At 33.5% G+C, this 27,782-nt stretch overlaps 1 protein-coding gene and 1 pseudogene across 1 annotated transcript in view; one reads left to right on the top strand and one right to left on the bottom strand.

The window, feature by feature from the left end:
* Window positions 1-27,782, top strand: part of LOC144842676 (uncharacterized) — a 158,255-nt gene that overhangs the window by 56,140 nt on the left and 74,333 nt on the right. The gene's annotated exons all lie outside the window — the stretch shown is intronic.
* LOC144843341 (uncharacterized) lies at window positions 338-15,048 on the bottom strand (annotated as a pseudogene).

The raw sequence follows: 27,782 nt of genomic DNA, 5'->3' as shown, positions 1-27,782 counted from the left end.
TCGCGTGGACGCGACTCTATAGTTCACTATGTCGGTCGGTCGGTCGGTCGGTCGGTCGGTCTGTCTGTCGGTCTGTCGGTCTGTCTGTCGGTCTGTCGGTCTGTCTGTCGGTCCGGTATCACTATGCATTGTAGCACGCGACCTAATGGCTGTTGGCCTTGTTTTCTCGATTCCTGCTTTTATAGTCAATGACGCCCTCTGGAAATTCCATATTTCATAGCCTTTTGATACAGTGGTAATTTTTAAAATATTTAATAATTCATAATTTAATAAATATATTACATTTGCCTTTTACTTGATACCATGCCATTTCACTATAGGCCTATGTTATCAAAATTCAAACTTTACATTTCCCCGTAATCCTCACAGGATTATTCTCTATGTACTCAAGGGCAGTGGAATTCAGATTTGCACGGCTTCCTATGTATTCCGAGAGTGGAGAAAACCTTTCCATTTAATCAGGTATTCCAAACAATTTTGACGATAACGTCCTCTTATAATTGTTTCGATTTCAAACTCTTGCTCACTTTCAGGAATGCCAGGAATAGTTAATAGGTATAGTATTTCCGTACCGAAATCATTTCAATTATGTGTGGCCATCAACGGCTCAAATGAGTCCTCCGGACAGCCCCCGATCTCGAATTCCGGCAGCTCACTCATTTGCTCGGGACCCACTATTATTAGTGGGTCGTGCATATCGATTATATGCAAATTTCATACGGTTCACATGAACCGGTGCTTTCAGCAGTTTATTATTAGCTAAGTTCCGAACACGAAAATAAACAGGCCCCGTTTTCTCAACTAACAGATAAGGGCCAGACCAACATTTCATTAATTTACGCGATAAACCTTTCTATAACGCAGGTAGGCCTATACACCCAAACCGAATCGCCCACTAATATGTTACATCGCGGACGCGTTCGTCATATCGCTCCTTCATTTTCGCTTGATTCAACTCAGCTCGATTTTTAGAAACAGCTCTAAATATCTCCAACTGACTTATTAACACATGCATATGATCTCGTAATGTTTTTTCGGGATAGTGGCATTGTTTTAATAAGGTTACATCGAGCGGAAACCTAGCTTCCCTGCCATATAAAAGGTAAACTATAACCAACAGAGTTCGTGAACTGTACGATAAGCGAACTGTATCGCCGGTAAATATTTATCCCAATCATTATGATATTCATTTACATAATGCGAAATGCACTCTAAGATAACAGCATTGCATATCTCCTATATTGAGGGTGATATGCGCTGGTATTTATTTATTTATTTTATTTTTCGCTATCTTGGCTCTCAAATCGTCCATGACCAGAATACCACAGGAGACTGGGAATTCAATAGTCGCATCGAATCTGTCAAAAACAAATTTTCGTCAATGAAGAATGTTTTATTAAATCACAATATTCTTCTCCAAACTCGTTTGATTTTTCTACGAGCTTATATTCGAAGTCGATTGACATTCAATTGTCAAAACTGGGTGCACGTTCAACGTGCAACGTCTGCACAATCAAATAAACTTAATTCGAAATGGTGTACGTTTTTACGACGAATGATCCGTAATGGTTATCGGCGAAAAAACACTTTAGATGATGAATGTTATAAACTGTATTACACCAACATCGACATTCACAATATATGTAAGACATGTGGTTTATCTACATTCATCAAAACCCAGCAACGAAATTATGCTGCACATCTGATTAGACCCGATAATGATCGGATGACGAAAAAGCTATTCTTCCAAGATGACTAATGCTCAAAGCGTGGTAGAAATAATGAGAATGGAGATAATGTTGGAATGGTCAGACAAGCCTTCATTAACAACTCGAAGGCCTGCTTATTTTGAATCGGAATTTATTTATTTTATGCCATCTAGAACACTGTCAGTGTTACAGATTAAATTTTTATATTCTATATATTTGTATTACTCTACATACTTCTAGAACAATCTTACTAAGAGAGTTTGATACGCGATCACTCAACACAGTTTCCGGACATCCATGTACACACATAACATATTTAAACAGAGCTTTGGTCACCGTAGCTGCTCCCGTCTCTTTCAACGGCACTAGTATGGGCCAACTATATACCGAGAACGTGCGGAAATTCAATGTCGTGCAACTACCCGCATTTGACTCTTTTTCTGTGAAGTCAAAACACACGTTAAACAGTTAATGTTGTTGAGATACATTATACCTTCAGACAATTCCCTAGCAACGTTCATAGGAGCAACGAAACTATTATTACCATTATTTATTGTTAACTTTAATGATATAGAATTAGTAATCATAAGATCGCTGCAATTAGCTGTTTGTGCTTTATCAATATTTGCCGGAGCTAGACTAGAAGCTACAGCAGGTAAATTCCTAGTCAACTAATCATGATCAATAAGATTGATAGAGGCACCTGTATCTACTAAACATTTGGCCTGTTTACCTTTTCGACAAAAATATAAATTTAATGTTAGCGCGATAAAGCAACATGAACCTCCCTACTATTGCTATGCAATTCAGCATTACGAGAAAAATGACGGATGAGGCTTCTGTATTTAGTCTTACCCCAATATTAGGACAACTACCTTTTATCATATTGATAAGGTTTATTGTCTACCCAATTTGCATTGTCCCCTCCATGTTCCTAACGGTTTTACAACAATTACCTGCAAACGGGGTTTCTAGTTTAACGGACGGCCATCCCTGTTTTTTCTAGCATAGCATGCCACTCGAATATGGCCCCGAAAACCACAACGCCAACAAATAATTTCGAGAGTTAAATGTCCGAATAGATTTATCGACATTTTTCCTATCATCAAAATTACTATTAAAAGGAGGAATCACCCACTGAACCCGACTAGACGATTCAATACTGTCTAGTATATTAGAAACTTGCGCAACCGTCCCCGCGATCGTATCTAGCGTTGTATTTTCTTTACTAACACGGGACTTTGGATGGTTATTTTTAAAAGTACCAGGGGAAGGTTCATCCACAGTACGCTGGACAAATATGGCTAGCCGAGCTGCATCTAAAGCATTTCGAAAATACCCGAATGTTCGGCAATAACCCTCTCATAAAATAGACAGGAGCTCAGAATCTGATTTCTTTATCTGCTTACGCCATAACATAATATCCGACGCATATTAATCAATGGTTTCTGAATGTAATTGTTTCCTAGTTAACAACTGCGATTCAATACCCCATGTCCAGGATTGACTCTCAAAATGTGCTTTTAACAAGTCGCGTATTTTAGTTATATAATTCTTATGTTCCTCCTCTATTGTATCTAGAAATATTTTCATTTTCAACGTTTAAAATTGCCTTAGGTTCTGTATAATCCCGCAATGAAGCATCATTCACATCCCCTGAATATTTCAACACAGACCCATCCATATCATATTTAAAAGCTATGTTGCCAATTTCACATTCAAACTTCAAATCTGATAATACAATTATTATATTTAGAACTATCCAATTATAAAAATGAGATAAATAAATAGAAATATTTTATTAACAAAAGATATACAACCAACTACTGCCGTTTCCAATCCAACAATCACAGCCGTTGGTTAATTCCGTAAATGTTCAAACCAGCACACGAAAATACCCGCCTCAAAAACCAACCTTTTCTGAATTCAACAACCAACAATTCTGAATCCCAGTACCAACAGTTCTGAATCCAAAATCAAACAGTTCTGAATTCCAGCACCAACAGTTCTGAATACAATATCAATCAGTTCTGAATACATAATATCCAACGACGTCGAGTCCCCACGAAACTAATTAATCCATTCGGCAAAAACAATCATGGCCAGACCAACAATACCACCTCTCATCACTAGTAAGTATACAGCGTCAACTGTTACTGTAATAACAAACACCATAATGTATTTCAAAATCAGATTCCTAAAATCAATATAAAACACATCTTACTGGGTACCGTTCACTTTATTCATTCGTTGTGCACAACCTCCTGCCCGGAACTCCTCCCTTTACAAATACCTCGTCTATTTAAACCAAGCCACAGGTGGAAAATATGCAAATACGTATTGTGTATGTACCACAGAAGACTATAGACGTCACAACAATGTGATAATGCAAGTTACATGTATCTGTATCAGTATTGTTGACTTCCAAAAAGAGCAAACAATAAAAAAAGATCAATTATTAGAACAGTATGCTTTTACGAAATTAATTGTTAATGGTGTACAATAATATTTATTCTTAAAAGTGGCAACGTTTGGTGCAATTCTTGTCGTTTGTTCTATCCGATTAGTTTAGGAATTGTCTTTGGGTAGAGTGAGTAACAATAATAACAATTATACGTGGTGGTTATGTATATGTTTATATTGGCCACCCTTGTCTATTAGTAACATTATCATTTTGTTGACGATATTTAATTATACTAGATGCATTGTTACGCTCAATTCGCTTGCGTACCATCTAGGTCGTGCCCACAGATGGTTTTAGAATACAAGGAACACCTATTAAGAGGTCACCTTTGAAACCTCACCTTTCGAAAATTGTTGGCTATTGTCCCCTTAAAACCGCAATTGTCTCCTTAATAATTGATCTGGACTAACTGAATACATTTAGAAGAATTGAAAATTTAGACTAACCAACGATTAGCCAATAAAACATTTCGAACCAGAGAAAGTACCAAAGTTTTGTATTAATAATGATGAATACAATTATTTAGTAATTGTTTTGTTTACTTTTGTGATATTGTTTCTTTTGGCAGTCAGAGTTCTCGTTCCCTGAATAGGGGTGTTCCAAAGGAGAGGTTCTACTGTACTGAAGTTTCGGCGTAAATAAATAAGTGTAGGCAAGGCTATGTGTACAGTATACATGTCGACTACATGAACAAATAATACAGACACGTTGATTTATTAATCGAATACAATTCAAACCCTGGAAATTACATCCGAAAGAGAAACTTGTCATAAAATAAGTCCAAACTATTGAATTAAATTTAATAAAAACCAAGTGTGTGTTTTGCATTGTATCACCGATTACTATCCTTTTCATGGCACATTTGATGAATTTGGGGCGGTACGTTCACATTTAAAATATTCCAATTTGAATTGCTTATTGTCGAGGTAAACGCTCGTTCCCTACTCCATCAATATAATTTAAATAGCCATTATGTGTATTTACCATACAAAACACAGACGTTAACAAAGTACCTAGCCTATATAATATAATATGGCCTAACTCCTATTCTTCTAGGCCTAATAGGATAATATAGGCCTATATGCCAAAATAAAACAATGAGCAAGAATTTGTATCAACTGCAGTCATAGGTCGCGGTGCTAAAATCCATAAAATCACAAAAGGCCAATGGTTGACCAAACATTTGTTTACCAACTGCAGTCACAGATTTACAACAAAATATCATTCAATCACTTAAAAAACTCATATTTTTGGATAGCATTTCTGTTAGACAAGAAACCTGAAGGAATTGAAGCTTGGAAAAGAGACTGGAATGTATGGAACGCCGGAGACTGCTATTTTTTCGGCAACCTTAACATTTCGGATACTTAGCGGCGACTTTTTTCTGCGGCTAAGAGACTTCAGAATTCAGAGGCTACTTTTTCATGCGGCGACTCTGCGACTTTACCATTCGACTGCAACTTTTTATAGCGGTGACTTGGCGACTTCAACATTCGGTTACAATTTTCTTTCATGTGGTGACTTTGTTTCGGTTGAATAACCTCCAATACCTCTCTTCTTGCAGTGTTTTATTGGTAATTTATTTCTTTCGTCCCAGTCTTGTGTATGCATCCTTTACGAAAGCATCTTCAAAATGAACAAAACATTGCATTGAAATTCTAGAAAAAAAAACTTAGGACATCTTTATGTCAATTTGAAATCTATATATAAATCTACGTAAGGGCAAAATTCGGTAAATCGCGCGTTATTTCTAGAATGTTTACTCGATGGTATATAAAGTTGGTTAGAATCTCGGTACTGATTTTAACCACCAGATGTAACCCTGTTTACTAATTAAATTAAATTGAGTTACAGTACAAAGGATCACAGGAGTGGAGTTGTGGCTTGGTGGTTAGGAGTGGAGTTGTGGCTTGGTGGTTAGGAGTGGAGTTGTGGCTTGGTGGTTAGGAGTGGAGTTGTGGCTTGGTGGTTATGATGCTTGGCTACCACTCCAAGGGTCCTGGGTTCAAGTCCCGTCACATGTCAGGATTTTTTCTGAGGACAAAATTACAAATCCACTCCCAAAGACTTGTAATAAGACTTTGTTTATGTAGAGCATCTTGTGTATATGTTTGTCTTGTGAACCTCTGAGGGTCCCTAATGATCAGCAATTGCTGGATGGATCACCCTCATTAAATATGGTTAAAAAAAAAAAAAAAAAAAAAAAAAAAAATGCCCTAAACGCAGAACAACTTTGGTGGTTAGGAACCAACTTAAGTATGGATTGGCTCTAAGAAACAATTGAAAACCATTAGGCCTACTAATTAAGTTGAGTTAGATAATTATCTATTGACGATTAAAGCGAATTTACGATTTACCACGAATAGAGGTCTTTACTTTATTACTGACAGTTCCTTCTGAACGTTTGTATTAATTAATAATGTAATGACAAAAAATATAAACGTCGTATTAGTGATGTATCGTTACATGTACTGTACTATTTCAATCGACTATGACGGTGACAGTTTCAACAAAGTATTAAATCGCAATGTTTTACTGTGTTTAGTGAATATTATTTGTAAAACATGAAAACAATTAATATTTTGTTACTAAATGGATAAAGAATACATTAAAAAATTGTTCGTCTTTGCACCCATCCTCTTCCCCATTTATTAACCCTAATGTTACATACAAAATACAAATTCAGTTTGTTACAAAACAATTGGTCTTATTTTGTGACAAGTTGAGTACATAAATCACCGCGTCTATTTATTCGTTCCTGTAAACGACATGTATTATTGTCCTGCATGTACTTTTGAAGTCGCCAGTTTTTTACCGTATGTATTCGAGAACCATCTGTGGGCAAGACCTAGATCTAGTATAATATAATTGTAAGGGGTTTTTTTTATAAAAGGACCTACTCTCTAGCATAGAAGCCTACTGTACTCACGAAAAATGGCCAATATATACTGCGACATTTTTATAGCGCTATTTCGTAAAGATCAGAGCGCTTTGAGTGTTAGTTGATTATTAAAAGTATCTAGACTCTGAACAGGAAATAGGCTAACCAAAGACAACCCGATAGAGAGACGAGCCAATAGAGAAATTTGATTAGGCTAGGCCCACTAGCCTAGGCCTAATATAAATTAATAGTATTATATTATTTTAAATATAGCCTATGACACGGCTATTTATACTAGAGACCCAGTTGATGTGCCTTTATTTTATTTAGTATTTTTATTCATTTTGAATTTAACTCAAACAATGTTTTACTCCAATTTATCCGGACAGTTAAACAAATTGGAACATTAATTGTTTAATATTGAGTGGCTACTTACTCACAATGATAACGGTTTAGTATGAAAATTGTATCTATATTTTTGCATTCTTAATGTTTAAAGTATAGTTTTTAAATTAATTAAATATTTGTAGGCCTATGCCGTATGCACAAGTCGCCGGATGGTGTAGCTACCTCTCAATAACAAAGTCGCTGCTAAATGCTATTGCGGCGCATTAAACGGTCGCCGAAAGTGGCACTCTCCGCGTTCCATACTTAGTAAGAAACAATCCAATGATGAAATATGAGGGACTAAACCAATGGCCAAAAGTTTAATAATAAAGTTTATTTGTCATTTCCAATTTAGAATGTTAACAAGATCATAAAGTAATGCTGCTGTTCAGAGTGTATCAAGAGTGTAAAAACCATTTTGAACATATATCAAGATAAATGTTTGTCAAAATTAATAATATGATGATACGTATTTCACAAGAATTCAATGGGACAGATCTATATAGTTTTCTAAATTCGACCTTCTTATAAAAGAGGGGAAACATTAGCATTTTAGCCATTCATTTGGGAGACATCCTGTACACAGCGATTTCTGAAACATTTTTACTCGGTGCGAGTGTTTTGGTACATTAACGGGGATGGTATCTGGTTCAGACTTTCGGGAATACTTTTTTTTTCATATTTGTGTTATAAACATGTTTGTAAAAATGTCAGCTTTCGCTTTTGCGTTATACACATCTATCAGTCAAGGTTAATAAGCCGACTTCAGACACTATTATGTGTTGTGGATTTGATGAAATTCCAGTAAAGCTTTGTGTTGGTTCTTGCAATTTAATGTATTTCTTTTTCAAAAAGGTTACTGATAGGACATCATTAAGGGTAATCTTAACATTTTGTATCATCGGCGTAAAACAGTGCACTATCTTAGATGGATATGTTTTTTTTTCTTATTCCAACTCTGAGATGCCTTCCTGAAAATTGAAGACGGACTGTTTTTACCATCTCCTCCAAAATGAAAAAAAAGATCCATCCTATGTTTAAGGTGTACGTAGCAGAAGACGTTACCGGTCTATCATCTCTCTTATAAATAGGCCCGTAACAGTTATTAAGAAACTGAATGTACGAAAATACTTTTTTGTCGAAATTATTGTACTTATTTTTATTTCAACAAAACAAAATTACTAGTGTAGCCTATAAAACTGAATAAATGATAAATGCCTTATATATTTACACGTCTTAAGTGAATGTTTCCCTCGTCCATTAAACAGTATAATACCTATTATGCCATATTAATATCGAGAGTAAGGCCTGTTTTCCAGTCGATGTTGAGTTGCTTTGAGTTATGCAGATTCAACGATTTGGTATGAAAAGGGGTAACTGGTCTTTATGTCGACGCATTTTAGATTACTGACATTTTAACGATTGACACGAATAGCAGTGAAATAATATGTGTCAACACTGCGTTTACAACTTTAACGATAACAAAAGTTTCACAAATTACGTCATCATAATTTGATAACAAAATAGTACGCACTGCTACTTCTTGAATTCTCACAAAGCGACGACGTCTTCAATTATTGTATAAGTAAAACTATAAATTATAATAACAAAAAAAAATAAATTTAATGTTTTGTCTTCAGTCCAAGCATAAACCAACCAATCAAAATCCAATTTATTTTTTACGTAGTCTTGGTGTTCCATCAATGCTCGAGAGAGAAAGCGCTAAACTAAGTTAAAAAATCATACTTTAATACCAATTGTTTAAACAATTGGTGGTCCGGCTCGATCATCATCACTGTTGGTTGTTCATTCAATCCAACTCAGCGTCGACTGGAACACATTTTAAATACCGTACATGTTTAAAAGCCAAATTTATATTTTAGAAAATGTAGTAACTTGTAAACACTCCTGTTTCTAAATCCCATAATGTATAGTAATAATAATAATATATTATATGTTATATTTTACATATTATATATTATATTCTTACAAATAATTGAACATTACATTATAAACTAACTAACAACAACAGTATTGGCTTTTATCTGTCAGAGAACGATTAACTAAATAATAGTTAAACTAGTTAAATCTGGTAGAATTTAAATTCAAATTAGAAACAAATTTGAGTTGATAGTAATACCTAAACGTGTTTTATTTATTTCAGAATGGAAGTGGGCCGTTACATTGTGCTGCACAACAAGGTTGTACAGATATTGTTAACATTCTGCTTATGGCAGGATCTCGTGTGAATGTTCAGAGTAAGGTAGGCCGTAGGTGTTTATACTCTTGTGGATGTTCTATTTGGATTACATTTCATTAAAAATACATTGGCAATAATTATTGTAAATGCAAATATTACTGTACATTATACGTGAATGCATATGACTGTGAAATAGGTTAATGATTATATTTAATGATCCAGTACTGTTTATAAACGTGATGATTCAAATTATATTAAACACGCACATTCGCATTTCTGTGTAGGATGAAATACAAAATGTATCCCATTATGTATTTATTATAATTTTTTCACCGTTAGTGCTTATTCGATTTAGTGCTTTTCAGCAAAACTCCACCGTTTTGTTTAATTGCGTATTTTCTTTCTGTGTATTTATTCATTCTGTAAAGACATAGAAACACAAACAAACCATTCAGTAACTATAATAAAGTTAACTTGCGCCCTCAACATTGGCGAATTATACGTTGTGCGTTTTTTGTGTACGCGTAATGCCGACCAAAGCCATCAAAGCCTATCTAGTTTCAAACATAATATAAACTCAAATAGTTAACATAATCAACCTAACTTCTTTTCTAGTTCCCTAACCATATTCATCATATTGTTACAATTACTGTTGTGAAATGGCTATATATCCCCCTTGTGACGACCTTATATTATAATACAATATTGAGTGTATAAATATATGTGGCGGAGCGTTTATTAGAGAGTGGAGGTTGAATATTCCAAAGATGTTTTATGGAAGACGGGCGTTTATTATAGAAGAAGTTTAAATAAACTGCTTTCACCATGGGCAAAAGCATCCCGGGTCTGAACAGCGATACACATGCAAAACATTACAGCAACTCGGCTACCATTCGGCTATGTCGGGGTTTTACCTGAATAAAAAAAAAAAATACATTGCACATTGGCTGCTGTTCATTTCGGCCGCAACGTATGGAACGCCTAAAGCCCCAGTGGCCCATCAAATGTCGAATTTCATATTGCCCATTTGTTAAATTCAAAATAAGAGCTTGCCTCTTATGCCTCGATAGTAGCTATTAGGCCAATTATTTGTTGTTGTCGAAATTTCATTTACATTCATGATGTGGCAAAATTAGGCTTTCGTACTAATGTAATTTTTACTCGATTTCTGATATTAATTTTATTTATTGATTTTACAAATTCCACCGCAATATACTTCGATGATTTTTTAATATAATGTTTAGTATAATTTCATTTTGTTTAAACTTTACGCGTGGCCCATGAATAAAGCAAAATGTATGTCGCCGCCAATGGCAAACGTTGGAGGGGAGCAAAAACCAGGAAGTCGCAAAGTAATTACAGTATCAACCCGGAAATCACTTCTATACCGTGGACGGTTGAAAATCTAGAGATGAAATCAGAAGTTTTGTTTATAATAATATCTCCCTAAGAGAGAAATATGGAACAATATCGTAATAGTGAAGACGATGTTATCAAACTACTTTTCGCGGTACATCTGCGATAGAACAGTTTTTTCATTGTGCTCGCGTATTTCAGAATTAAGCATAATTTATATATGTCCCCTAATTGCCTCTGCCTATCACGCCAGTTACATGATAGAATTTGTTCCATGTTTATCCTAATCGACTTTCTTGCTCTATGCCTGGCATAATTATTTGAAGTATGTAGGCCACGGTAGTTTTTTTTGCATGTGCTTGTCTCATTAGGCGAATTTTAATTACGCAGATACAAGACACTTCAAGCCCACCAGCTAAGTCAAGTGGTTGACATGAGTAGAAAAGAGGCTATACTTAAAGTAATTTCAAATATAAAACAACCTGTAACTATCTATTCACTCGCCTATTGTGCGTAGTGATGATACATAAACTGTTACTAAGTTGAAACAATATGAATGGCCCTCTACACATCCACTAATAATCTACTAAACAAATCAGGTATCAGATATCATGATAATCTTAATTCATTTGTTCTTAATTTTTTAAGACGTTTGCATTCATTATTCTATCGCTATATTCAACAATTTGGTGTGTGGATTTGCATCACATTTTGGAATGATGTTTCATAGATAAGAAGGATGATAAATACTAACTAATTAGTATATAAGTCTCCAACCACTAAAATAGTAATGAAAAACAGAGGATAAATGGAATAAACGTTTGAAATGCAACAGACGACAAAACTGTGACTAATAATGTATTAAGCAGGTTGCTTGTGAACTTACAGAACCTTTAGTTGATATTATTATTATTATTATTATGGAAAGAAGCCATTTTGTTCCCTTTTCCCGAATTATATCATGACAGTTTTTTGGTTGTATTACTTACCAGTTTGCAAACAATGCAGTGTGTAATTACTTGTAACTAATTGCTATTCACTGGTGAAACTTGTTATAATGACAGTTCCAAGATAATATTGATGACTTGATGATTTTGGTCAAGTGATGATAATATTAAGCTGATGCAAATTAAACGGTAATTGATTTTTGTGAAAAAACACCAGTCTAAACAGTATTAAATGATAACTTTACCGATAACTATATTTTGACAACGTATTAGGGATGTACATATTGTGTGTAGGGATGTACATATGACTCAATTGCTAATTTGACCTGCATTAGGCTTGATGTATAGAGTGCACACTGACTAAACTAACCATTTCTATTTGAAATTCCATTTAAAAAAAGGTGTGACCTATATTTTACAGGTGAAGTCATTGTTATAAATCGTTGTTGTTTATACACTGAGATGATATTCTACTGTGCAAGCGGGACCTACAATATTGTTTACACTGTGAATGAACACTAGTTAGGCTTCTGAAGCATCGACACATTCTCAATCATACAGTACTGCAATCATATACTTTATATTTTCTTGTGGAAAGACATGGTGTACCACACACACAACTTCACAAGTTGGACCTACAATTCAGGACCCAATACTCTTTTGTTCTATAAATTAACGGGCGTGTTGAAAAGTACGTAATGATCTAGCTCCATGACCTTTGTTCAACGGTTATTTTAGACCGTCGATGCAGCACACTGTAACGCGAATTTAAACTTTTAATCAAGAAATATGTGCTAAGCTAACCGTCCAAATATTGTCCGCGAAAAGTACACGCGCAAGGGTAGATGTTTTAGGGATGACACTGAAGTTTTATATTATTATTATTATTATTACTTAGTTTACCCAGGGTAAGCCCAAACAGTTAAAAACTGATTTCATTGGGGCCCTGCATTGAGTTAAAAACCATTTACATAATACTTTAATAGCATTTTGCTGAATATACTTCCTATGAAGTTCTGATTTAAATAACCCTAGGGATGTGATGGTTCTCCTCCTCCTCCTCTTCGACGCTACTCCAGAGGGTTGCACCAACAACACTAAAACTTGTGGAGAAACATTCTTTTCTCGCAAAAGGAATCTTTAACTTCAACAATGTGGACTGCCTCGTTACTCGTGACTGGGATAAGGGTGTAAATATATCAGTCATATATTTGGGAGTCATTTTATTTATGCATTGAAATACAAGGACAGTCCTTTTAAATGAAACTCTGCCCGAAAATGAAAGCCAGTCTAGGTCTGAGAACATGTCTACTGAAGGAGTCAGATATGGATATTTTAAAATAAGCCTTGCAGCTCGTTTTAAACACTTATTAAGTGTTTTATTATGGGATGCATACCTGCCACCCAATACTGTACAACAATAGTCTAATGACGGCCTTACTAGACTAGTGAATAGTGTGTTCATGCAACTTTGTGGGATACAGTCGCGAATCCGATTTAGCATGCCTAGTTTAAAAGAAACTGTTTTGTTCACGTCTCAACATGCGGTGACCAACTTAACGTTTCGTCAATTATGACACCTAAGCATTTAGAGGATTTTACCTTTTCAACTGAATTGTTTGCAATTTTTAGATTAAGGTCGCTAGTAGATGTTTTCTTTTTCGATCCGATGAGCATTGATTTAGTTTTGTTTGCATTTATAGTGAGTTTGTTTCTGTTTGCCCAATTGTGTACTATATCTAATACAATATTTAAATTTGTTTCAATTTCGTCTATGGTTGGTAAACTACATGTCAAGGTTGAATCGTCACCGTACATGAACAACTTACAGTTTTTAGGAATACAATTTTGTAAATCACTAATTGTGTAAATGATAAAAAGCAGTGGCTCCAAAATCGAACTCTGTGGCACACCAATGTTTAATGGTCGCGTCTTCGATTTTGTGCCACCAATGTTTACATATTGACTGCGATCAATATGATTTAAACCACTCCATTACGGATGGTGACATGCACATACATTTGAGTTTTTTTAAACAGAATTTCATGACTAACTGAGTCAAATGCCTTGCTCAGGTCTATGAAAACAGTACCAGTCATTTTACCCTGTTCCATGGCATGTAAACACTCGTTGGTTAAAGATGTATTGTCCCCCAAAATCATGAAAAATAAAGATTTTTAAAATCGGACTTTGAATAGGCCATTTTGCAGTTTTAATGAAGTTGTTCACTTCCATAAGGAAAAAAACGGGGGAAAAAAATTATTTCACCTATAAAAAGACAAAATAAACAGTTAAATTACCCAAAAACTCATTGTCTTCCAGACAATTTGACCATTTTTTGCTTTAAATTACATTTTTCTCAGGTAAATACATTTTTTTCAGACCCAATTTTTTGTGAGAGTGAATAACTATTATGTGAAATTAAAATAACATATTCAACAAAAAAATTTAAAAAAATATTTTTTTAGGGGGACAATATATCTTTAAGTCATGTAGCGTTTTTTCAGTTGAATGAAACGGTCCAAACCCTGATTGACAAGATGGGATCAGCTTGTTCACATCAAGGTACGAATGAACGGCCGAATGTACCCACCTTTCTAAAATTTGTGAAACCTTTGGTAGGATGGAAATTGGTCTATAATTATTAGTGTTTTACTTTTGTCTCCTCCTTTGTGAATAGGTGTAACAGAGGCCTTTTTCCACTCTGTAATGTAATGTCCGCATCGTATTGATAGGTTTAGGACATGGGTTAATGACTTTGTCACGTGTGGGTAAGCTAGTTTCAGCATTTTTACACTGACGTCGTCTGGACCTGTTGCTTTACCAGCAGACATTACTAATATTTGACTTTGAACAAATTCTTCTGTGATGTCTGGCAATATACATTGTTCGAGTGAATTTGACTCAGAGACGTTTTGGTTTGATTCAAATATACTACTGGTTGTTGCATTCGCCATACGTTCACCGATTGTGCAGAAATGTTCATTCAATATATCAGCAATGTCGTCAGGATTGTTGATAGTAATTCCATTATTGGAAATAATACAATTTGGGGCTGATTTTTTATTGCTTGGAAAGACCTCTTTTAGTTTCTTCCATAGCATTGACGAATCACCTTTGCTATTTTCGATGGTTGATTTAAAATATTCACTTTTTTTGGTTCGGATTTTATCAGTCACGTTATTCCGTAACGTTTTGTAGGTGTTTCAATCTATTTCTAAACCAGATTGTTTAGCCTTTTTATGCGTGCAATCACGTTGTCGCATAAGTTGCATTATTTCACCATCAAGCCTAGTACTGACAGATTTTGTGGCTGTAAAAGCAATTCCAGCCTATTAAAAAACAACTATTTTTCATTTCTTTGGGACCAACTATTGCTGATTTCATTATTCAAGATACTCATTTGAATTATGGTCACAGTGATCAAAGTATCATGCCAACAAAGCTGAATAAATCTTACTGGATAAACAGAGAAAACGCTTATTAGATATACATGGAAAAGATAAAACTAAGTCAAAACATTCGATACACCACCATTTGCCAATGTTGACGTGGATTATTTTGAGCCAGTAATGATAAGCAGAGGCGACAAGATATCGACATCTTCAAAACAAGAATGTTTGAAATGTATCATAGTATCATGGTACAACAGAATAGTAGACATGATTTTTATAGGAAGTGAAGCGAATTTGGTCAATTCGGTCTAGCGAGCTGGATATCATGTGAAAATTACACGTACCGGTATTAGTATTAGAAGACGACTTGAAGTGGGGTGTAGTCTATGCAAAAAAACTTAGAGTGATCAGAAGGGATTAAATAGAATATATGGCTATGTTGACTACCGGTAGCATTCCACTTCCCCTATATTGATTTCTAGGCCTCTTTTCAGATTTTTGTGTTAGCCTAGACCCTATGCATGTTAATGAAATAATTACTTCCCGAAGATTATGTACACTCTTTATTTTATGTAACGATACGGCATGTGAATTATTAATTCTTTTCGAAAAAAAACCCCCAATTAGTGAAACTAACCTGCTTGGCAGTTTCGCTGTCCTTCTCAGACAGATCCTTCAGAAGATATGACAGGTTCATTCACGTGACTGGTGGGTGATTTCGTCTCTGTTGATGGTTTAGGTTCCTCGTCGTCGGATCTAATGGCCTCTGATGCATCTGTTGTTTACATCTGGTTCTTTATCAACGATGTTATGGTTGGTGATTAGTAGTAACATGATTATCTTCAATAAAATTAGCGGTAGAACGTTACTACTGTTGGTAATAATAAAATAATGTCTACTTCACTTGTATCGGAAGACCAGAAAGAAAGTCATTTAATTATTCATATTATACCAATATCCACATTCGGATTATAGATATGTACTATTTATTTTCTATAGATTACTTTCATATTATTATTTAGGCTTGGGTCAAATGACATAAAAAATAAAGAAAAGATTACGATTAAATCTAACATTTTAATTATTTTGATCTTCATTTTTACACATAGCGAACCAGAACAGAATCAACATTATAACGCGTTCATAAACGATATGGGACACTATACAAATTATACATATACCATTACTTTCAATGACAAACAAAAGAATGACTACATCGTTTATAATGTACAAATAATATTATTTTTAAAATAATTTCATAGTTCAAATCTATCCAACGATACAAAATAGGATAAGATTTGACAAAAGTGTATGTCACCTTTTGGTCATTTAGTACAGTTTCGATACCAAGTACATTATAACATTGTGACATGTCAATTAATACAATATTTAGTATTAAATGCATGGCCATGTTTAGTGTGGAGTGTCGGACATTACGAACCAGTATTTGTATTCTATAAAACTTTAAAAATGTTAATTCGGTTACAATAATAATATAATACTACTATACCTCATAACATATATGCAAAAACTGATTTAAATTCATCGTATGTCATGACTAATTCGGTTACAATAATAATAATATCTTTTTATCATCAATAAATTAAAATGTTCAACAATCCACTTTGCATGTAGCATACTACTATACCTCAGTAACAAAATATCAATACTAAAACTATCTGAATTTCAAATCATCGCATATGACAAAGGTCTGTGTAAAGGAGACTAATTGACATAATGTTTCAATATATCGTTAGTGTGAAGTTACACCAACCACTTAGTGTGTTCCCATAACAACAATGTTTCTCGAATAGAAAACATAATGTTAGCTTTAGTAAATAAATATTCATTTAAATTGTTAATTTGCGCGCGCACAGCTCTAATTATCAGATATTTAAAAGGTTGAGTTTAATTATGATATTTTTAAACTAGTATTTTTAAGACGAATTAGTTCCACTTCATCACACGCGTACTGTGGTATTGTCTGTATTGCCTACTATTATGGTTTGCATTACTCTATATACTAATAAACTAACATTTTACTACCTTTTTCAACCCATAAAGTATTTTCAACCCATACAGTAACCCACAAAAAAAAAGGAAAATCACCTAAAAATGAAATACGGTACGGTACCCACTTTGAAGTTGAGATTGCAAATAAATCACCAGTGATCTTAAATGGTACGACCCCATTACTGTGAGAGTATCAAATAGGCTTTACTTTTGCGTAGACTTAAATCTTTTCGAGTTAACCCTCAAATTAGGCTTACGTCTTTTTTTTATAAATCTGTCATTGAAAGTATTCTCATTTATTATTCATTGTTTTATAGTTTATCGGAAACACATGTAGGAATTAGCTGGAACGTATTGTTATAGTTATGCATCACGTATAGGACTATAATACTTAATTGAGCAGATCTTAATTTGATTCATTTTTATAAGAGACTTTACTGAGGACCCAACCTATCCAATGCACTATTTTGACGTTCAAAGAAAAGGTCCATCACCTCTCGTAATAGATTCCGAATCATTGTTACCATATGCCTTTAGGGCACTGAATGTTAGAGAATGATATGTCGTGGCTTTTTCAGTTTTCTGTTTTTGCATTGTATTGTGCTGTAATATTTACATTTATAATGGCCTTTTTTTCATGAATTATATCATTTTTACAGGAAAATTGAATCTGGCCCAATTTTCAAGTAGCAAAAATTACAGTAGCTAGGAAGTTTGTTTTCTATCAAATTTAACGCAGCTCATAAAAATACATCGCGAGAGAAAACCAGGTAACCTCCATTTAAACAAGGCCAACAGCCATTAAGTCGCGTGCTACAATGCATAGTGATACCGGACCGACAGACAGACCGACCGACAGACCGACAGACAGACCGACAGACCGACCGACCGACATAGTGAACTATACTGACCGAAATTACTGAACATGTTTAAAAATGTTGAAATGTTTAAAAACATTTATATTTTTTTAATTTACACGTGCGTAGCCTGTCACTTTTGACGTGCTCGTATAACGTAATTTCGAGTTGAAAAGTAAGTCAAGAAAACAGAAATCGGACAAAAAGAGTTCGCAATAACATTTAACGCGCAGTGCGCGCGCAAAAACCTGCGCACTCAAGGCAATTTTGTAAACGCTTAAAATTGCCTGAAACGTACTCTTATTTCATCGAAAATAAATTTTGAAAATTTTAAGCGCGCGTACACATGCGTTACATGCGCTACGCACGTAATATTGTATTGCCATATGATGATTCATGCCCTGAAAATTATGAGAACCAAATTTTATTTAATTGTGATTCATAGTTGTGAAGATATGATTACAAACGTGATTTCGTTAAATCGTGCGTAGACCGCGTAATTTTTTATTGCGCACCGTGAAAACATAACCACATCGATTCCTGGCCATAAGGAATATTCTGTGAAAAATTGACTTAGCTAGATTAAACTGATATCAAGATAAGGTCAGAAAGCGATAAAACGCATAGTGATACCGGACCGACAGACCGACAGACAGACAGACAGACCAACCGACCGACATAGTGAACTATAGAGTCGCGTCCACGCGACTAAAAACATTGTACAACCAGACCAAAACACAATGATATTATTACATTTTGTGATAAATAAACTAATGAAAAAGGTTTTAATGTGATACAATGTTAGAAATTTGATTATTAAATAAACCAGCCTATTCCCAATGAGTATGAATGAAATTTAGCTAGAATAGGAATGGTGTTGAGGTCCATAGAATTCTAATTACATCTGATTTATAAACAGGGTGATAAATAATCCAGGACATCCTTCGTTATGAATATGGGGTTACCCAAGTGTTCTGGTTCAAATTTAGCCCTTGTTGATTTTACAGCAGTTATCGAAGCATGCCGTTTGTCAGATTCTACTCTGCACACAATCCCAGTATAGCTTCTTTTAAGCTGCATTAAGGATTGTCATATCAATTAAGAACCAAGTTTGTTAATGCAGTTTATGTATGTAAGGATAAGTTGTAACTAAAATGTATTGTTAATTATGCTTTATGATGAGAAAACTACACTATTTCCATGCATAAGCTTTTAAAATTGGTCTGCATATATGAATTGATAATTACTACTGCAATGTTGCGCGTTTCACTAATGTTTTTGCGACTCGGCTTACCACCGCGATGCGCTATATGTGCACGTGCATGTTACTACGAGCTAAATGTGCTTCATGAGGTCAATGTCAGCGTGACTATATACAAAAAATTATGCTAAATTCTGACATAGGCGAGCACAATGGAAACACTTTTGTAAAGGTCTTCGCCTTATAGATACATACCTTATTTATCTCAGATGTAATAATAATATTATCGTAATATACTATATACTATACTATAATATACTATTACGACATTGTTCCATATTTCTTAGGAAGATACTCTATTATAAAGGGTTTTAAACAAAATGTCTTATTTTATCGGTAGCTTTTCTACCGTCCGCGGTATAAAAGTGACTTCCGGGTTGATGTAATCACTTTGCGACTTCCGAAATTTTGCTCTCCTCGATTGTTTGCCGTTGGCGGCGACATACGTATTTCGCTTTTTTCACGACCAGCGTGAAGTTTGAAGTTCTGTCTACACAAAAGATGATGATTGTCATTATTTGGTGTTTGAATTAAACTAAATAATGTATTGATTAGTATCCAATTAGGCCTACCGCATTTATTTGAATAAACGCCCTCTTCCCTATAATCTATCTTTAAGATATTCAACCTCCACCCTCTAATAAACGCCCCGCCACATAATATGTATCAACGCAATATTGTATTATAACACAAACACAGTTATATTTGTAGAAGAATTCATTGACTGCTATATCTACAATTTACCAAGCATGTTGATGGAATTGTTTATTTATTTATCACTTCTTGATTATATTAAATACGGTGTTGTATTTTTTACGTTCTCTTTAGTCACGAATAGGAAAAGCAAATTGGAGCAAACAAAATAGCTTTCACTAGTTGAAGGTTTGCCCCATTCTAACAAATACATTTACTTCAAAGACTAACACTAAAATAGCAAAAGCATACATATCAATGAAATTAATATACAGTAATAAAGGACATAAACAAAACAACACAAAACCAAGACCTACAATTAATGTGAAAACGCCCACAAATGTGAAAACAACCACAAATGTTCACATTTGTGGATTCAACACGGGCCACCATAAATCAGTCTTAATCTTAAAATTCTTTGCTTGGTTTGTTCATATCTAGAGGAATTTATTAATTATGAAATGTTACCAACAAACGCCTCCCTCGAATGAACGCCGCCACCACGCCCCGAATAATAAACATGTTAAAATGTTATATTCCTCATCTTATTTAGTTTAATTAAGACACTGATAAAAAGATTAGGTTTATTTTAACGAATAACAAGCATTGCAATAATTATGGTACCCAATGTGTTTAACCGAGTTATTATTTAACATCCCGAGATCCATCGTCCAAACTTACTAGAGGGTGAGCGAGAGGTCTATGCAGAATTAGACAGTTTACGACGTGCAATGATGCCACTGGTCCCTTTATAGACTGAACTAATGTAACACGCTATTTGTTGGTATCTTTGTTAAAAAAACTGCAAATATTACACAACCTGGCCGAAAGGCTAATTATGTGAGATGTCATTAAGTGTTTCGAACTTCATTGGCTTCTTTTACATTGTAGAATTCAATTTAAGGCACTTTTCATGTTCATATTTGTCTCGCTAACCTAGCGTCAGAGTACCTTCAATTTGTTATTAGACCCTATAGTTGTAAAAGAAGGGGACTTCGGTCTGAGAATGATCACCCGATTCTATAGCTGTTAGTACACTCAGTGTGGAAGACTGTCGACAGTCTGCCAGAGACCTGTCTGACTGTATTAAGTACTTTTAATACACGATATCGCTGTCATTAGGTTCCTATCTAGAGACAATTTGTAACGTTATAATAATGTATTCAATATAAAATCCACTCGGCAACCAGAATAGTAGCAGGTTTACCGTATTGCCATGCAAGAATGGATAGGCGTTTTCCTCTGCTTTTTGGCCTTCTAGTCAGTTATTGTTATTGATTATACGAATTACGTAATTAGTTTAGTAGCTCATCTACCTTTTTAGCAGGGCATACTCAATATCGTAGAGGCTAGGCCTAGGCCTACTACACTCAAGTTAAGTATGAGTTGGCATGGTACGAGTCGACCAGGGTACAACCACTAGCCTTACTAGAAGAACATTGGCTATAGGTCTGCAGGAATGGGAAATCTGGCCTAGAAGGCATAGCCTACAGGAATCCAGTCAAGTCGCCCCATCGCAAAGTCGCCCCATACAAAGTCGCCCAATACAAAGTCGCCCCATCGCATTGGGTACGCCCAAAAAAAAGCCATCATATGAGCATTAAAAGGTCTCGTAGAGCCAGCGGTGTTAGCCTACTACGCATCACTACTACTACTACTAGCTAGGCCTAGGCCTAGCCTAGAGTTCATTTTATATTAAGTAGGCCTCTAGGGCTCCAGTAGTAATTTCGGTCGCGTTTTCGGCCTATTTTTCAGGAAATGTGAGAGGTGAGGTGGGTTAGCCCAGCTAGGCTAACCTAACCTGTAAGTAGTATTCTAGCCCATCCATGATGGGTACGCCCGGGTTGGAATTGGTACGGGTTGACCCGTATCCGTATTCTTCTAGCTAGGGTGCTGGTAAACCCGTACCCATGCCATCCAACTTAGCTAACTCGAACCCAAATAATTGGTCAACTCGTACCCTGGGCTAACCCATACCTAAACCAACCCGTATGTAATATAAATATAAAATATAATAGTTAATTATATCTCAACCGTAATAGTAATATTAGTAAATAACGATTATTTTATTTACCATTACTATTACTGTTACGGTTGAGATATAATTAACTATTATATTTTATTTGGAATACCAACCGAATGAATCTTTTTAATGAATATAAATATACTTTTAATAGCATTAAACATAGGTACGGGCCAGCCCATGATGAGTACGAGCCAGCCCATGAGGGTATGAGTGAGCCAAAATGTTGGGTACGAGTTGGCATGGGTACGGGTTGACCTGTATCCTTCTAGCTAATCTTACTAGGCCTAGTAGAGTAGGTCTACGCTACCAAGTCCGGCTACAATAATGGTATTCTGTTTATAGCTTTATTGATAGCTTGGTTCAAATCTGGGTTGGGACGGCTTTTTGTCATTCTAAAACAGATTTCCTTATCATAATAAAATAGTATATGAATTTAACTGTAATATTGTATACATAATATTAGTAATTGCCATTGCATTTATTATTATTATTATATATTATACGGTTACCCCTTAATTATACTATAGTATAAAACTATAATTTCCTTGTTATATTTTACAATATTTTCTTCACAATTCAACAATTTTGTCTTTCACAGCACAAATTATCATACTGAATCATCACACACCAAGTCTCGTAAATCTCTACTGTATTTCTCCAAACTACTCCAACTACTACATGGTATTTTCTTGAGGCTAAACTACAGTACACGGTATACTGGTACTACCATCATTCCTGGCCCGTCAACCTGGACCACATTACAGTATGGTCCAACACATAAGTACAGTCATACTACTGATTTAAAATAGTGAATTACACCCTGTGGTCAAGACTTTATTTGCTCTTATGCTTATTTCCTCCAAATACAGAGTACGTAGGGCTTTCAATTTGCTTTTATACATGTTAATTTAAAAATCGTTTATGCCTATTGTTGTATCAAATTTAGACTGTAAATACTGGGATGATCACCCTAAATTTTCTTTTTCAATTAACAATTTTATATTTCACAGCTGAAAAATGCACTAAAGTATCATATAGAGATTTTGTATTCATAACTGTTAAATTGCATCCCAATACATGGTACCTATTGGTATTATATCTAAAAATACAAAGGTGGCCAACACAGATAGTTTGATATATACAGTACTCTCTTATAAATAGATGTATCTCTCCAAACTACTCCAACTACCTAATTAGCATACTACTGTACACTTTGTAGACAAGAAATAAATTGTATCCACCTAGAGGACTTATGGTAGTACAGTCGATCGTCCTGTCACTGGCCCGGTCAACATAATCTACGCCTAGATTATTACAGTAATTAAAGTAATTATTACAGAGATTTTTTTTTTTTGCAGAAATCAAAGTTATGTGTATAGAAAGCAGTACTCGTATTAAAAACTAAGCAGGTTATATTCTTGTACGCAAACTGGCAGGATATTTTGAATATTTTTTGTTGTTGAAATGATGGAATCCTAACTTCATTTTCCACGAGCTGGAGAGTGACAAAGACATATTACGACCCTTTTATTTAAATTTATTTGGATAGACCTCCATGTAAATTCTTTAAAGGCTATATGATTGTTTTATATTTTAATATGTGATAGTAGATAATCATTGTGCATAATGAGGACTATGAATCTAATATTTACTTGCATTCTCATCTTTTTAAAATTGTATTTATAATGCTGGTAATGAGTTTACTATTGAAAAAGTCATGTTTCCACTTATCTCAAATTGTGGCACACCTCTAACCTTGTTAGAACTGACTGTGTTCTACATTATTCTGCTATATAATAGTGCTTCCACCATACTTCAACCTGGTAATTGAATAAATTTCACCGGGGTAAAATTTAAACTAATTATCATCCTTTAACATAAAGTATCCTCCTGAAACATGTATTTGTACTGTACTTTATCTAATATCCATTACTTAATACTAATTTGGGTGATTTATGTCTAACTTCAGGAATGATCTGAGGCTAGAAAAACGAATTTCTGTACATATAATTTATATAAAAAATAAACCAATGTTTTCCTAATAACTTAACCCCTAGGTTGATAACTAACAAAGAAATTATTGAAATTGTGTTCTTACAATATAGGTGTACTGTATCTACATATGCATACTGCGTTGAAAAGAAGAATGTTTTATAGTTATTATAGGTTATTTCCAAATATTAAAGGTCTGATATCTAACAGAAACTAAATGTTACCAAACTATGTTTTTGAAAATCTTTATGATATAATAATTATAATAATATGAACATAATATTAAATTATATTGACTATTTTTGATAATCATCATGTCCTTATAAATTCATTTATATTTATTTTGTGGTAATATAGTTCATATATTGTTATTAAATAAATTGGTAAGGCCCTATACTGTTTATATTTAAGGAAAGTTTATAATACACTATTATTTTATGCCTACCAATATTAGTATTAATTGTTTATGTAACTATTTTGTCTAATTGCATTGAATTTTTGTATAGGCCAATGGCATTAATGTTTTTCTCAAAGCAAATTAGCCTAATAATGCCATATTTAGACACATAATTCATTGATTTCTGATATTCTGTACTTGTGTATGCATTACTAAAATAGTAGTTATTTTATTACTTTTATAATGTATGTATAAACATTTATTCATTTTTTTTTTACATTTTTTAATTTAAAAATTATTAAAATACCTATCTACCTTTCTGTTATTGTTACTATTATAATATTTTTTGAGGCAGATTGATTTCAATAAAAAAAATTTAAAACAATTAATTTGACTTATACTGTACTATGTTAGTTCAGAAGATGAAGTGTGTGTGGGCAGAATCTGGTGTGTTGGAGGTTGGTGATGTGAGGTGTATTTTTGTCACTTTAAGTCCTAAATTAGATGTTTTCTGAAGAAAAGAAGTAAGAGGATAGGCTTTCAAACAACTTCAAGAAGATTCACACATAAATAATTACTTCCAAATAAAATAGTATGTAACAGTGTATATTACAGTACATTGAATAAACTCGAGCGGAAAAATAACACACAAAAAAACATTCATTTTCTTGTCGAAAGGCGCCCTCTCTAGTTTTCTATTAATTTATTAATAATTATTATTAATTAATGAGTAATATAAACATATTTTTAAAATTTAATGCTTGAAGCTGATTCTACTCCTAACAAAGTTTCATACCTCCAAATTTCATCAACGTATTCAAAGCACTTCAATAAATATCACATTGAACATTAAAAATTAGGGTTATGATAGAATTTTGCTTAAAAACATATACAAAAAACATCGATAAAAAATATTTTTCGTATTCAAAAACATTTGATACTTGGTAGAAATGTTCAATATAGGTTGCTCCATCCATATTGCAAAAAATAAATAAATATCGAGCCATATCACTGATTTTTTAAATTTACGTTTTTACAAAATGTACACTTATGAAAGATCATACAACTCCAACGCATTTTTTAAACCTAATAACGATTTTGAAAAAACAACGAAAAAAAAACGTTTATGAATAAAATTTTGTTTCTGTGAATAGAGCAACCTATATTGAACATATTAAAAAAGTTTCAAATGTTTTTAAATTCGAAAAGTATTTTTTATCGATGTTTTTTGTATATGTTTTTAAGCAAAATTCTGTCATAACCCTAATTTTTAATGTTCAATGTGATATTTATTGAAGTGCTTTGAATACGTTCATGAAATTTGGAGGTATGAAACTTTGTTATGAGTAGAATCAGCTTCAAGCATTAAATGTTAAAAATATGTTTATATTACTCATTAATTAATAATAATTATTAATAAATTAATAGAAAACTAGAGAGGGCGCTTTTCGACAAGAAAATGAATGTTTTTTTATGTGTGTTATTTTTCCGCTCGAGTTTATTCAACGTATTGTAATATAAACTGTTACATACTATTTTATTGGGAAGTAATTATTTCTGTGTGAATCTTCTTGAAGTTGTTTGAAAGCCTATCCGCTTACTTCTTTTCTTCAGAAAACATCTAATTTAGGTCTTAAAGTGACAAAAATACACCTCACATCACCAACACCCAACACACCAGATTCTGCCCACACACACTTCATCTCCTGAACTAACATAGTACAGTATAAGTCAAATTAATTGTTTTAAATTTTTTTTATTGAAATCAATCTGCCTAAAAAAATATTATAATAGTAACAATAACAGAAAGGTAGATAGGTATTTTAATAATTTTTAAATTTAAAAATGTAAAAAAAAAATGAATAAATGTTTATACATACATTATAAAAGTAATAAAATAACTACTATTTTAGTAATGCATACACAAGTACAGAATATCAGAAATCAATGAATTATGTGTCTAAATATGGCATTATTAGGCTAATTTACTTTGAGAAAAACATTAATGCCATTGGCCTATACAAAAATTCAATGCAATTAGACAAAATAGTTACATAAACAATTAATACTAATATTGGTAGGCATAAAATAATAGTGTATTATAAACTTTCCTTAAATATAAACAGTATAGGGCCTTACCAATTTATTTAATACATAATATATGAACTATATTACCACAAAATAAATATAAATGAATTTATAAGGACATGATGATTATCAAAAATAGTCAATATAATTTAATATTATGTTCATATTATTATAATTATTATATCATAAAGATTTTCAAAAACATAGTTTGGTAACATTTAGTTTCTGTTAGATATCAGACCTTTAATATTTGGAAATAACCTATAATAACTATAAAACATTCTTCTTTTCAACGCAGTATGCATATGTAGATACAGTACACCTATATTGTAAGAACACAATTTCAATAATTTCTTTGTTAGTTATCAACCTAGGGGTTAAGTTATTAGGAAAACATTGGTTTATTTTTTATATAAATTATATGTACAGAAATTCGTTTTTCTAGCCTCAGATCATTCCTGAAGTTAGACATAAATCACCCAAATTAGTATTAAGTAATGGATATTAGATGAAGTACAGTACAAATACATGTTTCAGGAGGATACTTTATGTTAAAGGATGATAATTAGTTTAAATTTTACCCCGGTGAAATTTATTCAATTACCAGGTTGAAGTATGGTGGAAGCACTATTATATAGCAGAATAATGTAGAACACAGTCAGTTCTAACAAGGTTAGAGGTGTGCCACAATTTGAGATAAGTGGAAACATGACTTTTTCAATAGTAAACTCATTACCAGCATTATAAATACAATTTTAAAAAGATGAGAATGCAAGTAAATATTAGATTCTTAGTCCTCATTATGCACAATGATTTTCTACTATCACATATTAAAATATAAAACAATCATATAGCCTTTAATGAATTTACATGGAGGTCTATCCAAATAAATTTAAATAAAAGGATCGTAATATGTCTTTGTCTCCAATTCGTGGAAAATGAAGTTAGGATTCCATCATTTCAACAATAAAAAATATTTAAAATATCCTGCCAGTTTGCGTGCAAGAGTACAACCTGCTTAGTTTTTAATACGAGTACTGCTTTCTCTACACATAACTTTTCTGCAAAAAAAAAAAATCTCTGTAAATATGTATTTTAATTACTGTAATAATCTAG

The sequence above is a fragment of the Antedon bifida genome, chromosome 5 (genome assembly GCF_963402885.1).
Source record: "Antedon bifida chromosome 5, ecAntBifi1.1, whole genome shotgun sequence".
In the NCBI taxonomy this organism is placed as follows: Eukaryota; Metazoa; Echinodermata; class Crinoidea; order Comatulida; family Antedonidae; genus Antedon; species Antedon bifida.
Note: the sequence above shows the minus strand (reverse complement) of the source record. Positions and strands in the feature narration are given on the sequence as shown.